Source organism: Strigops habroptila, chromosome 5, assembly GCF_004027225.2.
Source record: "Strigops habroptila isolate Jane chromosome 5, bStrHab1.2.pri, whole genome shotgun sequence".
Classification (NCBI taxonomy): domain Eukaryota; kingdom Metazoa; phylum Chordata; class Aves; order Psittaciformes; family Psittacidae; genus Strigops; species Strigops habroptila.
The window spans coordinates 17,747,948-17,762,642 of NC_044281.2; the positions used below are offsets into that span (position 1 = coordinate 17,747,948).

The following is a 14,695-nucleotide window of genomic DNA, read 5'->3' on the forward strand; positions in this document are numbered from 1 at the left end:
CAGTTTGTGGCTCATGATACCTTGTGTCTTGGGTCTTATATTTGCCCACTTTCAATAAAATGCTTTCAGCTGCTACATGATTCTCATTTGCAAGTCGTTGCCTGAGGATATCAAACTTGCAGGTCTGGTAGTACAGTAAAGCCTAGGTCGTGGAGCCTAAGTGAAGAGGGAGCCCAGCACCCACCTGGCTACAACAATAAATTAAAAAAAGAAATTGGCCCTTTGATAATGGAAAGTGGCTGAGGAAATTCATGGCTTTCAAGCTGGTTTACCATAGACCTGAAGGAGAGACAGGTCCGTGTGACTGGCTGACTCCTGGCTTGAACCAGAGCTGGAGGGAGGTGGTGCCGTGGTATTCCCCGTGCCTGCCCGCTGCCCCAGCAGTGCCCCAGGACACAGGCAGGCAGCGGGACCGTGCCAGTTCTTTCTGGCAGAGGATCGGCCCTGAAGTTTCCAGCCTTTGTCGCTGCAAAAATAACCTTGCAAATATGAGTCCTGAGTAAACTAAGGAGTTGGCAGGAAGCTTGGCATAATGGTTCTGAGAAGTGTGAATTGTGCCCATCAAATGTGATACCTTAGAGGCCTGATAACAATGCATTCAGTGCAAGGCAATATTAACTATTAAATGGCCAGCCCTGTCAACACAAATAACCGGCTAAACTGCTTATCCTGTTGGTGGAGTCCATCCATGTGCAGAGGAAATGCAAACTTATCAGGCCTTGTGCATACTCAGGAAAGGGGATGTCCCAGTTTGGTACCAGGACATCTCATTCCTGTCACTCTGCACTCTGCTCCCTTGGTAGCATTGTGTACTTTGCGGAAGCAGTACATACTTGGTGTGCCCTGTGAGGGAGGTGAGATGGGAAATAAGCAGGAGGAATACAAGTAGATATAGTACTTCTGTCTTTCACTGAAGAATCTGGCTTATGCCCACATCAGAATAAAGCAATAGAGGAAGATGTGGAGTGCTATGGGAAGAAGACTGAAACATTTAGGAGGGTTAAAATTTTTATGACCAGCAAGAAAGATACAAAACAAGACACTGAGTGACAGATACCTGCTTTGGCCTTATCCTGGTATGAATAATGGTGAGACCAGTAGTCCCATTTTTTTTCTAACGGCAACTCAAATATTTTGCCTGTGGAGAGTTTTGTTTGGGAAGGGAATTTTCTCACACAAACCATATGGCCAGTTACATCAGGGTACCTGGCAATCTCAGACAGAAATGAAGCTGAATGTATGATGTCCTGATCATTCTGGGCAATAAAGTCTCTTCTTCTAGTGTTACTGTTCCTGTAGCAAACTTTTGGACCCTGGGAGCAAGGGCTCAGGATGGATCCAGCCACAGAGGCTGGAGCCCCTCTGCCACCCTGCAGTTCTGCCTCACTCAAGGCTCTCATGCAGCACCCACTGAAGCACACACACATCCCTGCCTCATGGCTAACATGCTCAGTCTGTTGACCAGTGAAGTATCTTGGTCACCTCAAAGCTCTCATGGTTGTGGTGTGAGCAAAGCCAGCAGAATTTTGAAATCAAATTGGAAGGCACATCCCTTCTGATATATACTGACACCAAAACTTCATGTGAGCAAACGGTTGTCCATTCTCTGCTTACTGTTGTTTAGAGCATGCCGCATGTGAAAGCCAGAGCCATCGTAGTAGGAAGAACAGCTGAAATATCTCTAATGACATCCAGTGCTAGAAAGTGCTTTGAAGTTGTATAGCTGCTATTTCTCCTCTATGATTTCCAAATGCAGAAGAAAAAAGAAAAAAAAAAAAGAAATATCAATGTTAAAAACATCAGTCAGCCAATTTAACTGGATAATAGTTGCCTGTGTCATTTCTTTTCTTTTCTTAGGATGATGATCTGAAGAGGGGAAAGTAGAGAATTTTCTTGATGGTTATAAAGTATGCATTATTTACTTCTGAGGCCAAAAAAAAAAAATCCCTGCATACTATTTGCCAAGGGCCAACATGTTTAGGTGTTTTAAAAAGTGTATTTTTACCTAGTTATGTATGACTCTTGATGGTGCATCTGACTATGGTGTACATCACTGAGGGCCACCACCATTTCTCATCATCATCCATCAGTTACACTGTCACTTTGAAATCTAAAAGTTTGCTGATTTTTAGTTAGACCCATTCCCATCAGGTCACTGTTATCCACATACAAGACAAAGCCAGAAAGACTGTGGACTCAGGCTTAATGAACTCACTTCTCAGACCTTGCTAGCATACCGGTGACTGCAAGCTGCCATGGCCCTTTACAAGGGCCAGGATAGTCCTTGGTGATCTTGGCCAGTTTTGGCACCGGCATAAGAAATAGAGTTTGAATGAGTTTTAGCTATGTCAGCTTTGAGGTGAGATGTAAGGACTGGGAGCAGGATTGAACCCCAGGGCTGGCAGACCCTCTTCTGGGCTGATTGCTCTGGCCACTGCACACAAGCTCCTCCTGAACTAATGCTGACAAATGCTAACACAAGATACCCCTACAACTGATGCTGACTGTGAACAGGTAATGCTGCTCTTGCTCTCCCATATATTGTGTCTGGACCTTGTAATAATCATGACATTCACTCCATGACAATTATTTAATGTGCGTTTTATTGTGCATTTTAGATAGTAACTTACTCCATGGGATATGGTAAAACTATCTGCCAAAGGTCAGATTCTGCTTTCTTGACTTCAATAAGCAGGTTCTTCAGTAGACTGCAGTAGGAAAGTTACTACTCAGCATGAGCAGAGCCAGGAGAAACCCTGGTCCTGCACTTAGTTCTGCAAGTTCAAATGAAGACAGCGTGGTTGTGTATGGCCACTGGTTCACCTCAAAGGGCTGGTGTAGATACTGGTGCAGGCCTTGGCATGTGTTGTAGCTGAAATAGTAAGATTTACATGGTATTTCACTATTATTACTATTTTACTGTTTCAAAGCACTGAAAGTACTTCAAGGATTTTTTCTAGTACTATCCCACATTTCCCATTTCTTGTATATACAAGTGCCAGTTTATAACTCTCTGTATCAGCTAATAAATCGGAAATAAAGGGCATAGCCACAAGAACATCTAACAGCATAGTAGGTGGAAAAGAATTACAAATCTCACCTGTTACTCTGCCCAGTGACCCAGAGAAGAGAAAGAAAATAGAAAACTGCTGACAGTTGTATGCCCACATAAAAATATTAAAATACTAAGCTGCTTAAGAGTGTTTCATAATAAAATCATGTCCTGATAATAGTTTTTGTTTTAATTTTGTGCTTATATGTGACTTCAGTGCATCCAAACCATTTTCATTCATTGTTAAACATGTATCTCCTCTTGTGATTACATCTAGGTACAACAAAATTAAAGCTTTCTAAAATATAGTTGCCTGGAAAAGGGCACTGTTGATACACTTTCAAGTATGGCCCCAAGATCTCTGACATCTTCAGCGTGTTGAAATAAATACACAAATAGAGTTAATCACTGCATGGTTTGAGCAGTGAAGGAATTGCCATAACTTTTATATATGACTACATTACAGTGTTTAGATAACTTGCCTGATGTAGGTCAGGAAAGTGGGACCAATTAATTTTTGTCTGTCTTAAAAAGGGCTCAGAAAAACATGATTCCTCGTCAAACATCCACTGAAAGGACAACTTACTGTAATGCACTGAGGTAAAAAATGGGTTCAGGAGGGGAACATGCTGCTTTATCTGGCGGCTGCTAGTTGTCCTTGACAGCCGGTGAAGAGTCACATAGAGTTTACATTAATTGATTTTATTGCTAATCTGCTTGAAATCTTGTCAGCCAAAAGGAAAAAAAAAACCCAAAACCAAGCTGAAAGACACACAATCACCCACTTTGTACAGTGTTTAGCTGTACAAAAATACTGTTCTTCCAGACAGCTGATCACCAGCAAGCTGTAGAATGCTTTTGCAAGTTTTACACACACTTTTCTTCTGTCTAGAGCCACACAGACTGTCCATATTTTACACTGCTACCTCTAATGTTAATATTTCACCACCATGGTGCTGAGCCCACCCACCCCTAACACCTCTCTTCGTGATGCATTTTCTCCCAACAGTGCTGGAGATGGCCCGTAACATAAAAAAGCTTTCTCAGTACAGGAAGATGCTGATACAGGAGATGTCCATGCAAAACTACACAAAAAAGTCATTACTATTGGCACGTGTTTATGTATGTTTCTTTAGCAAAGAGGGAAAGCTATGATGTAAAGGAAGTCTCTACTCAGAGGAGACTTCTAGTTTCCTTAACTTCTTTTCTGGATGACTGGTGTTAGAAGTGGTGTGATTACTAGGCTAAATTCTACTTCTACCTGATTACCACTTTAACCTTAGTCCTCTCCACATATTCCTGCCAATATACTGATTTCAGTGAGTTTGCAGTGTATGGCAATCTGTGCTAACTGCTGAGAACTGAAGCGGTGTTTATTTCGTCAACAGCGATCTCTGTTTCTGAGTGTTTGATTTGGAGGGAACCTGATCATTGCCTGCTGATGAAGCTGTTCCACTGTGTTACCCTAGTGTCAAAACGGGTTAATGCCATGTAGCCCATGGCCATCCCTGCTGCAAGAGTAACATTTCTAAATGAAAGGTCCTGACAAAGAGAGGGGGATGAAATCCTGTCTTAGAAAGGACCTTTTCTTTGCGTACTCCCATTAAGCTACCCAGTTCATCGAGGACAGACATTCACTGCATGCACACATCTGGCCCAGCCCCTCTTCATGTAACATCATTCATCACGACCTGTCACGTTAGCCATGCTGCCCACATTCCCCCAGCAAGCCACAGAAAATTTTCCTCTCAGCACCTTACATTTCACTCCCTCGTAGGCATCCTTTGTTCATTCTAACAACAAAATGGTGCCATTCAAAAGCTGTGGCAACATAATTAGTAGTTATACAGCACACTCCTCCGGTCACTGAGAGGTCTGCAAGTCCAAGATCATGCTAGGATTGCTGCAGAGTCACGCACTGCTCATAAAGAAAGTAAACTAATATTTTCATGATGCTTTTTGTCCCTATGATTTCAAGAATGCTTTCTAAAAATTAGTTCTTTCCATTACATGCTAGGTGAAGCCATTCCAGATAATGACTAACTGAGGCAAAGTATGGCCTTGCCTTTACATGGCAATTGGCACTGAAAATGAAAGTTTCTTCATTTTCATCCATTGCGCTTGAGTCTGATAACTTCCAGAAATGCTGATCTCCCCATCCATGTGATTAGATATTAAACTGTTTATTTGCAACATGTTAGTAAAAAATACAAGGAACCTGGAATGGATGAACATAATTTCAGTATTTTCCACTTCATAGTTCAGCCCTGCCAGTGAAATAGGCCAGTCTATTGCAAGCTTATGACTGCTGAGATCAGAATCATGCAGATGGAGGTGTTCTGCTGCCTGTGAAAAGGGCACCTACATGGACAATGCTTCCCAGGTACAACCTCCATGGAAGGAGCATGGACACGACCATCAGGCAGCCCATGCCATTGATAAGCTGGGCCACTCCTCAAAGGCTGATATTTTAACTTTTATTTTAATGCGTTTATAACAGGCTTCCATGGCTTATGCTTAGCTCATTATCAGTGATGATGAGAAGTTCCTTACGTGTGTACTTTAATGCATACTTCAACCAGTTCATAGTAGATGGTAATGAAAATGTGAGGTACTTGCAGCTTCCTAATGCCTCTCACCCCATTGTGGTTCTTGTTTTTCTGCTTGTTTTTCTTCTCTTTCCACTCTTCTCTCTTTTCTCAATCTTCTCCAACTGCCTCTCAAAGTCTGCTTCTTGCCTCTTTGTCTTATCCAGCACCCTTGTCCCTGCTGCCTTCTCCAAAACAAAAGCATGTTATTTTTCCTCTTAATTTTCTCCATCATATCCTGTCTGTCTCCTCAGTAATGTCAACTCCTTCATCTTGTCAGAGGCTCAAAACCTCGATACCATCATTATTTACTTTTTTTTTTCTTTTTGCCAGTATCTATTCTACTGCTCAGTATTACAGATAACCTTTTCCTAGTACATTTGTTTTCATCTCTTTATGTACATCTTCTCCCTGTCCAGACTATGGAGCAACTCAGCTCTATGCAGCTGGGCATTGTTTCTGTTTACCTTGCCAGCCCATTTGCGGCCAGCAGTTCTCCACCAGGAGACAATGTTAAAGCAAACACACACATGGAAGTTGTCCCTAATAATTAAGATCCCAAGGCAGCAAATCCCTTAAACACGCACTTAACTTTGTTTAATCAGGTGACTAGTCTAAAGCTTCTCCTGAAATGTCTTCTACAGTTGTCCACTACTGTCTCCTCAAGATAATGAAAAAGTAATTATTTTAGTTTTCCATGCATATATCATCCAATAATGCCCACATGGCTTCAGAGTGGGTGTTTTTTAGCAGCTGTCACGGAAGTTCTTTCGTATTTTTGATTCCTCTCTGCTGTTGATTCTGTGACAGTACTTCTTTCTGCCTGCCAAATTCTCAATTTGTTGATAATTCATCTTCTCACCCTTTATATCTTTTATTATTGAAAAATGAAAGAAGACTCTCATTCATGTTAATAAAAATGTTTATATATCTTATCTCTGTACCCAAAGATTCTAGGGCTTGTGTGCTTTATGGGAACAAATGTGCTTAATACATGTGTTTGAACATTATCATCTTGGCCATTGTGAAAAGTATTTAGAAGTTGGCCTTCCCCATATTTTCTTGATATGCATTAAAAGATTAAGAGTTGTTGATATACAGAAATGAGAGTGGATATCTGTAGCAACTAATTAATCTTGGAGGAAACCTAGCAATTAGATTATAAATCCTGATATAATAAATTATTATAAAGTAGATATAGTAGATATAGTAGATATAGATATATAAAGATTATAAAGTAGCCAGTCACAGACTAAAACGTTTTTCTGAGGGAGAACCCTTGTCAGATCTTTTTTGCTCCTTATTGTTACGAATTCCCAATTTGGGTCTGCCAGGTGAAACAGAGTTGCCCCTGTGGAAAAGAGAGGTTTTAGTGGGTTAAGTAGGTAAGGCTTCAAGGACACAGAATATAGCCATCAGCTCTCCCCAGAAGGGTGTCATTTGTTAGGGACACCAAAGCAGAGGTTTGATGCACATGGGTATGGCAAATCTGGCCTGCCTGCAACAGGAGCAGGCTCATGCTAACTTTGCTGGAGCTTTCAGGTAGCACAGCCCTGCGCTCTAGGTAGATTGCTTTGGTCTAATGCAGAGGCAAGCAGCAAAACTATCAGTAGTTTTATATGTGGAATTGTTTAAGAGGAAGAGATGTAAGAGTCTGACCAGTCTTAACTGCAGAGTTTTCCTGGCCATTACTGCTCTGGCTGGAATTTCATCACAAACCTGAGGTAAAAAAGCAGATACAACCCTTATGTCAACTTTATACAAGTTTCTTCACCATGCTTAATTCTTATGCTGCCTGGTACAGAACATATACACTGAAAATAATGCTTCTCAGGATCTGAGTACCAAAAACTTCCTCATCACAAAGCTTGCCTCAGACAGCTGTATGTGAGCCGGAACCTCCTGCTTGGCCATTGGCTCCCATGCAGAATAATAGAGTAGAGCTGAGCTGCTCCTTTCTGCTCCTCGCAGACTCCCCAAACCCACCACGGTGGTCTGAGGAAATACCAGAGGGAACATCACAGCACCATGCCGTGTGCCTCTGTGGAAAAACAACCCATGTCACCAAAAAAAGGGAAAAAGGCTCCGCGGTGGTTACTGCCAAATGCCACTAACCTGCTATCAACAGAAATCTACATCATGGCATGACAACACATCAGTGTTTCTGCATATGATGAAGCATAGTTGAGCCATCTGCTCACAGTGTGCGGCCTGTGTCTCAGGCTGCAAGAGCATCTGAAAAACTTGTTGCATATTTCTGAATGTCACATCTCTACTACAGATGTTTCCATCTGCCAATAGTATGCTGCTCTGCATCTTACGCACCACAGCATTTGCAGATTCTTGATCTCTTTAATGAGTGGGTTTAATCATGCTGGTTGTCATTTGCAGCCACCATTCTCCCCCTCATGACTGGATGGCATGGGATATATTAATGGTGGTAGTTCATTGCTGCAGCAAGTTTCAGAGGATCTTAGCCTTCTGAAACTTTTCTCTCAGGAAAAAGGAAAATGTTGTTCCAATGCTTCTCTTGAGGGGCTGTAACAGTCTGAGTTTCCCAAAAGACTCAATTTGTGACACCTGTATCTAGTTTGCCTTGCAAATGCAAACTCTGAGCTGGCTGTGGCTTTGAGGAGGAGCAAAGGTTCTCAGTCTCATCTTTCCTTGTCTTAAGACATTTTCACCAGTCTGATTTCCTTTTGTTGATCCACATAATGCAATAGATATTTTGGCAATCAGCACATCACCTTTAAAAATACATACTATTGCCTACGAAGCAGGGAATATTTTCCTTTGAAGTCACTAAAAAGCACACAAGGAAGTAAAGACAGATGAGAAAAATAAAACAATTTTGAGTTTTACTGCCCTTCCCCTTGAATGTCTGTTGTGGATCTGTGTGATCACCCATGAAACGAAGCCCGCTTGTCCCCACTCCTGTGCCCTCACTCCCGTAACCTCACTTCCTTTTACTCCTGGGCTTGTCTAAGGCTTCTTCTTGTTAACAAGGGACGAGACTTCCAAAGTAGGCTGTGAATTGTACTAGATATTGTATTAGCAATATGATTTAAATAAAATCATCAGGATGAGCACCTTCGAGCTTTCTGGCACTCAGATCCAAACTTTGTACTGTGGCATAGGCCAGGCAAGGCTAGCCTAGAACAAAACTATATTTAAACTTCATACTTAAATGTTGGCTTCATGTTGCAATGAATTAGTTGAATCCAGCATGTTGTTTTCCTACTTACTGTATTTTATCATTTTGATGATAAATATTAAACTCTATCCTGGGGGAGAGAGCAACTGGGGAGGGAAGACTTGCATGGCACCCCATATCCCTGCAGAGGTAAGCCCATAGATAACCATTCTGAAGAACTTTTGGACAGCTCTGTGGTGGGACCTCCCCTGTTCCAGCCATAATGTAGCCTGCAGAAGACTGCCTGGGGGATGCAGTCCCGGGATGCACAGGGGAGAGAAGGGAGTACAATAGGAAGGAGCTTTCTTCTCACCCCAAGCAGATGCAAAGAACAGGCAGGGCTCTGCCACAGCCTTTGCCTCAGGGCACTGGTCCCACTGCATTGAGCAACAGCTAAGAAAAACTGAACACTGAATTTCAATGTTGTGGAGGATGATCCCACACAAAGCCTCATTGAAATCATAAAAATCACATTCTAGACATTAGGAACTCTTAGCCAGCACTTTTAGACACTACGAATGCTTATTATAATGTCCACATTGTAGGGTTTTTGATAATCTATGGTGTAGTGTAGATACAGTCACAGAGACTTTACCTACCTGCATTTATCATTCTGGAAAGATCATGTCTATTAATCACAGATAAGAGCACAGCCTATTGTGTCCCTGACAATTAGAGCTCTCTGCCAGCAGAGCAGATGCAAATGCCAAGATGAACAAAGTGTAAAATCTCTTTGCAGGGTTTGGGGTTTTATTTTCAGAAAATCTTGTACATGCGGTAAGTAGGGTCCTGAATTTTTGTGTTCTGCAAGTGAATCTTAAGCAGCTCTAAATGCCTATGCCCAGGGCAGGCAAGGGAGGGCAAAGACCTGTTTCTAGCCACCATGAAAATATGTTGTGACTTTAAAAAGGGTTGGGGGTTGCCTTGCCTTTGCGAGCTGTGCAAAAGTGAATGTGTAAAATAGGGATTTGAATACACAGGAGCTGACTTGATGCCCCAGCATTAAGCACTCACAAGTTCCCTGCTTTCAGAGGTGAAGCAAATTACCTGAAGCTAGGCAAGAAACCTTATTCTGGACCCATAAGACTGTTCTAAAATTTGTAACAGCTGCTCTGTTATATCAAGTTTAAAAAAAAAAAAAAAAAAAAAAAAAATCCAAAAAAGCAAAAAGAAAGAAAACCTTTGTAATATGTGAGGAGTAAAAAAAAACAAAACCAGACAGAGAAACCATAGCAAAAAAAGCAGAGGGAACAGACAAGTGGATAAACAGACCAGCGAACTGACTGGGGGTTCTGCAGGTCTGTAAACCATTTTGGGTGGATTGGGGACAGCAGATACTTCCAGGCAGGTCTTGCCTGTTTTAAGTCTGTGACCCTTCTGCTAGGCTGTGCTGAGTCTGCCTATTCTCTTTTATCCCTGTTTTTAACCAAAAAACAAAGCTATGAAACCTTTCCTGACAAAGAAGTCATTGAAACTTTCCCTTGAAAATGTCTCATTTTGACAAACAATCGTGAACAAATTATCTAATCAGAAAGTTCTCAGCCATTGGGCACAACTTACCCATTTATGCCTGAGCAAGATCAAACCTTTCAGCATTTGGTTATGCATTTTGCAATTTAAACTTCACTTTACCTAGACAAATAATAGTACAAAACAGTATTTTGACTATTTTTTGTCAGAATAAAGCTTTTTATCTATCTTTTACTTAAACAGGGTTGCTATAGGAAAGTGTCTGATCAACATAGCAGGTAGCAATGTGACTTTGCTGCCTTCCCAAGTATTGAGCTCGTTTTAAAGAAAAACAACAGAGTTTTTCTCAAGTTCATTGTACTTCTCCCTTCTCTTGGACTCTTGTACACTCTTGAGGGCAGATCTCTAGTCTTCATCTGGGAAGCATCCAGCACATAACACTGTAAAGTGTTGATGCAGGGACTAAGAAAGCTGCTTTGGGTTTCTGTAGTTCCCAGTACAAGGGGGGCCAGGTCACAACTGTCTCTTTCAGGGCTGGGGCAGTTTGATGGTATGTGCCAGGAGCCAGCACCCAGGAACCCTGACATGGCAGCTTTCTAGTACTAAGAGATCCCATCAGCGCTGTACCCTCCAATTTCCCCTCTGTGGGAAGATGAGGTAAAGGAGAAGCTGGGGGAAGAAAACCCGAGCACATCTGGGTCTTACCTGCAGGAGGCTCAGAGGCAGCTGGAGCAGGCACTCCCACCGCTGGTGCACATTCCAGATATATTTCCAGGTCTCCTCGTTCAGATATGGCCTTAGGGGCTGCTTATAATAATTTATGACAGCAGCACATACATCTATAAGAATAAGATGTTCATCATAATTAATATATGCTTTCAGAGTGTTTCAATTGCCATAAACAGCACTTTAATTTGTTTCTTAATTTCCCCAAAGAAGTTCCCTGCTATATGAGAAATCCAAAGCAGTGCTTTTCAAGCCCTAACAAGATATACAGTTCTGCAAACAAGACCAAAATTTCTCCAAAAATTTTTTTCCTATGAACTGACTTGTAAATTTTTTCTGCCAGTGTTCTGAACTCTGAGCTTGCGTGCTGCTGGAAGACCAGAGACAGAGAGCACATTTTGAGACTATTTGGTTTTTAGAGTTTTACAGGTTTGAAGAGAAAAAACATTTACTCTTGGTTGCTATATATTTCCTCTATATTTATTTTCAAGTCAGCTGGGTTTTCTGCAGAATACAGAACTCTCCTTTTCTTCCCCTTTTATGGAAGAGCATGTTTATATTTTAATTCAGGAATGTTGCCATTTAGAGAGAGTAGAAGTTCTAGGAGCAAGGTTGTAGCATGTGTGATTGGGGCAGCTGTGTGTATTCCAGCACTGGGTCAGGAACCACAATTATGTGCATTGGCTTATTTCTGAATAGAGGAACCATTGACATCCTGGGTCCTGATATAAGCTCTTCCAAAAGGCATTATCCTTGCGCACACTGCTTTCCCAGTCAAAAATCCACCCTCTGTTCTTGCGCCTGCTCTCACTGCAGCATGCTTTTGGAGTGAACCCACTGGCTAGTGCAGTGGCATTAAGGAGAAATTCAGCTCTGTGGCCCTCAATACTTGTGAGGGGGCAAGTGGTAGCAAAAGATACCCTGTGTCAGGCAGGGAAAGCTCTCACTGGAGCCAGTGCTGCTAATGGAACGAGTGAGGCACTACAGCAGGAGAGACAGAGGTGGGAAGGGTGCATCATGAAGGGAAGAGGAGGATGGAGCTGAACTCTCAGGATGATCAGACCTTCCAGGTTAAATTTTCCCCTACTCCTTTTAGATAATCCATTTCACCTGAATTACTTAGATCTGCGTATTCCTTCTCTGTCAGGAAGGGTGTGAAGAGGGCTGCCTAATGATCTCCCTATATGGTGGGTATTTCTCACCAGGAAAGCCTTCTTCCCAGAAAGTATTTCTCAGAAAATAAGTGTTCCTGGTGGGGAGAGCTTGCTTCTGAGGAAGGACAGACTCTAATGGAAGGAAACCACAAGTCCATTGAACCAAAATAGTGCTGATTAATATTGTGCATTTGTTTTTTACCACCAACAGTCTCAGCTTAGAAAACTTCATTTTCTAGTCAGTTTTCTGAAAATTAATTAACACCCAGCCACTACTCTTGTTTGGAGACTGTTAGCATGATTTTTAAGCCAGTTTGTGAAAGCAAGAATTTTGTTCTAAGAGGATGACCAAATTAATCCTGACTATGACATTATAGATGAGATCTGAGAGATCAGAGTGGATGTTCTTATTTAGTTAAAATGGTAGAAGTGGCATTATTACAGCAATGTAGACTTTTTTTTTTTTTCCATAAGGGTGAACATTTTGCTCTGCGCTGTTACTTTACCCTTGTAGATCAGATTTTATCTGACCAAAAAAACTCTGTCATCCCATCAACCAATTCTGGGCATAATATCCCATCAGGACTCAAGAAGATTCCTATAGAAGGAGAATCATAAACATTATGGGTGTTATAAGATGATGGTAGTTTTTTCATTGTTAGGTAGCATAAGATCATTTTAAACTGTTAGGTTTGGGGTGAAATTTCTCCCTTCTAACTATTTAGAAAACAAATAAAAGGCAAACTGACAAGCTGGTGTTAACTGAAGGTTAGGGGTCACTTACAAGCTCTAGTCCTCTTCAATTTTCTGATTTAGAGAAATTTACCTTTAAATAAATAATACTCATGGTCAGTTGAGCCCTAAATAATCTTGGAAATATCTTTGGAAATAGGTGGTTTTCTCTATATGTGAGAAATGGTTTCAGATTAAAAGGTAGTAATGAAATCTGTGTAAAAGACAAATAAATGAAAACTTGTCGGAAGCCATCAAATGTGGATCTACAGGTGCTTTCTGAGACTGGAAGTGTCTGGGGTTTGGGAAACAAAGCACGTCACTGAGATGAATTAATGTCGCTATGCAGAGGCTGAAACTCATTAGCATCTCACGTCTGTTAGGCGGCCTGTGCCAAGTGAGTTGTCAGTGTTGATGCAGTTTTTAGTTAATAAGGGGTTATCATACCATGGTATCCTTCATTGTTTAACACAGGAACTTAGGAACTGATGTGGCTTAACCTGAGTCACATTGTGAGGGCAAAAAAGGGGAAGTCAGATGTGGTCTGCAGCTAATGAAAAGGCATTCGAAACTCTTTTGTAGGTAAAGCATATCTGTGTCCAAAAGAGTGTATTAACATTTTTACCAAAATATTCTTTCAGAGTCATTCTGTTCGGGGACAGGTCCACTTGCAAGAGCGGGTGTACAACTAAAAATATCTGAGAATTCGTCAGTAAATATCTAAAACTGCATCAACAGTTTCTGACAACTTCACACTGGCTACCTAGGAGACATCAGATGCTGATGAACTCCAGCCTTTGCTGAGGTGATGTAGCAAAGTAGGTCATTAAGTTGAATGAGTAGAATATGCCCCAAAACATTGATGATATATGGCTAGAAAACATAAGCATTGCTAAAAACTTTAATTGAAGTTACACATAGGCAACCAACAAATAATTTGCATCCTGATATATGAAACTTTTATCACCCCAGGCACATGCTTTTAAATTGCAGTGCTGGGCAGAGGTGGAACTAGCCATGCTCCAGTATTGACCCAATACAGTCAGCACCCAAAACTAAAAGCATCACACTAACACAATGCCTTTGCTTGACTTAGCCCAGAGTGACATCATTGTGGTAAATAATGAGCAGAGCTAAGGTGCTGGGTGTAATGGAGATGCCTTAAAATGACATATTTACAGAGCCATGATGCTGACAATGTTCAGAATCTGTAAGTGCCATGAAGACCATGTGCCATGGAAGTCGAGAAAAGACAATCAGTCAGAAATAACTGACTCATGCTGCATAATACAGGCACAGGAATAAGTTGCCAGGTAGCGAGTGATATCAGCTACATTTTTGTTGAATAAGCATGCCTTTAGAAACCTTCTGAGACTCCACCACACTGCTCCCTGTGTGAGTTCTTCCTCCCACTAAAACCTTCCTATCCACAGCTTCAACCTTTTGATGATGTTCTTCTTCCTACATTTCTCCCAGATTTTACTGGGAGAAAAAGAGTCATCTCTTCTTATACAGCTGGAGTTTCTCTCTCTTTCTGAAAAACAGCAGGAAAGAAGCATCAGAGGATTAGAAAAGCCTCAATCTTGTTTTCATATCAGTAAGAGTTTCACATAAGTTAAAACAGCAGTTGCAAATGTAGAAAGGATTCTCTATGACACTGGTTTTATAAAGAACATTTGTAAATGTTATGTAAGCTGAACTGATCTGCAATACCTAAACTTTTCATTGCTTTTCATGGCAAAGGAAAGAAGATATTATAAATATGTAAAATAAGACATTA

The 14,695-nt window shown here is 41.3% G+C and overlaps 1 long non-coding RNA gene across 1 annotated transcript in view; it reads right to left on the minus strand.

Annotated features, from left to right (window-relative positions):
* Window positions 1–2,585: 2,585 nt before the first annotated feature.
* LOC115608968 overlaps window positions 2,586–14,695 on the minus strand; it is a 59,653-nt gene continuing 47,543 nt past the window's right edge. The window contains exons 2-3 of the long non-coding RNA XR_003991700.1: window positions 11,009–11,142; window positions 2,586–2,872 (exon numbers count right to left, since the gene is read on the minus strand). This is a non-coding gene — a long non-coding RNA (uncharacterized LOC115608968). The remainder of the gene's footprint in view (window positions 2,873–11,008; window positions 11,143–14,695) is intronic.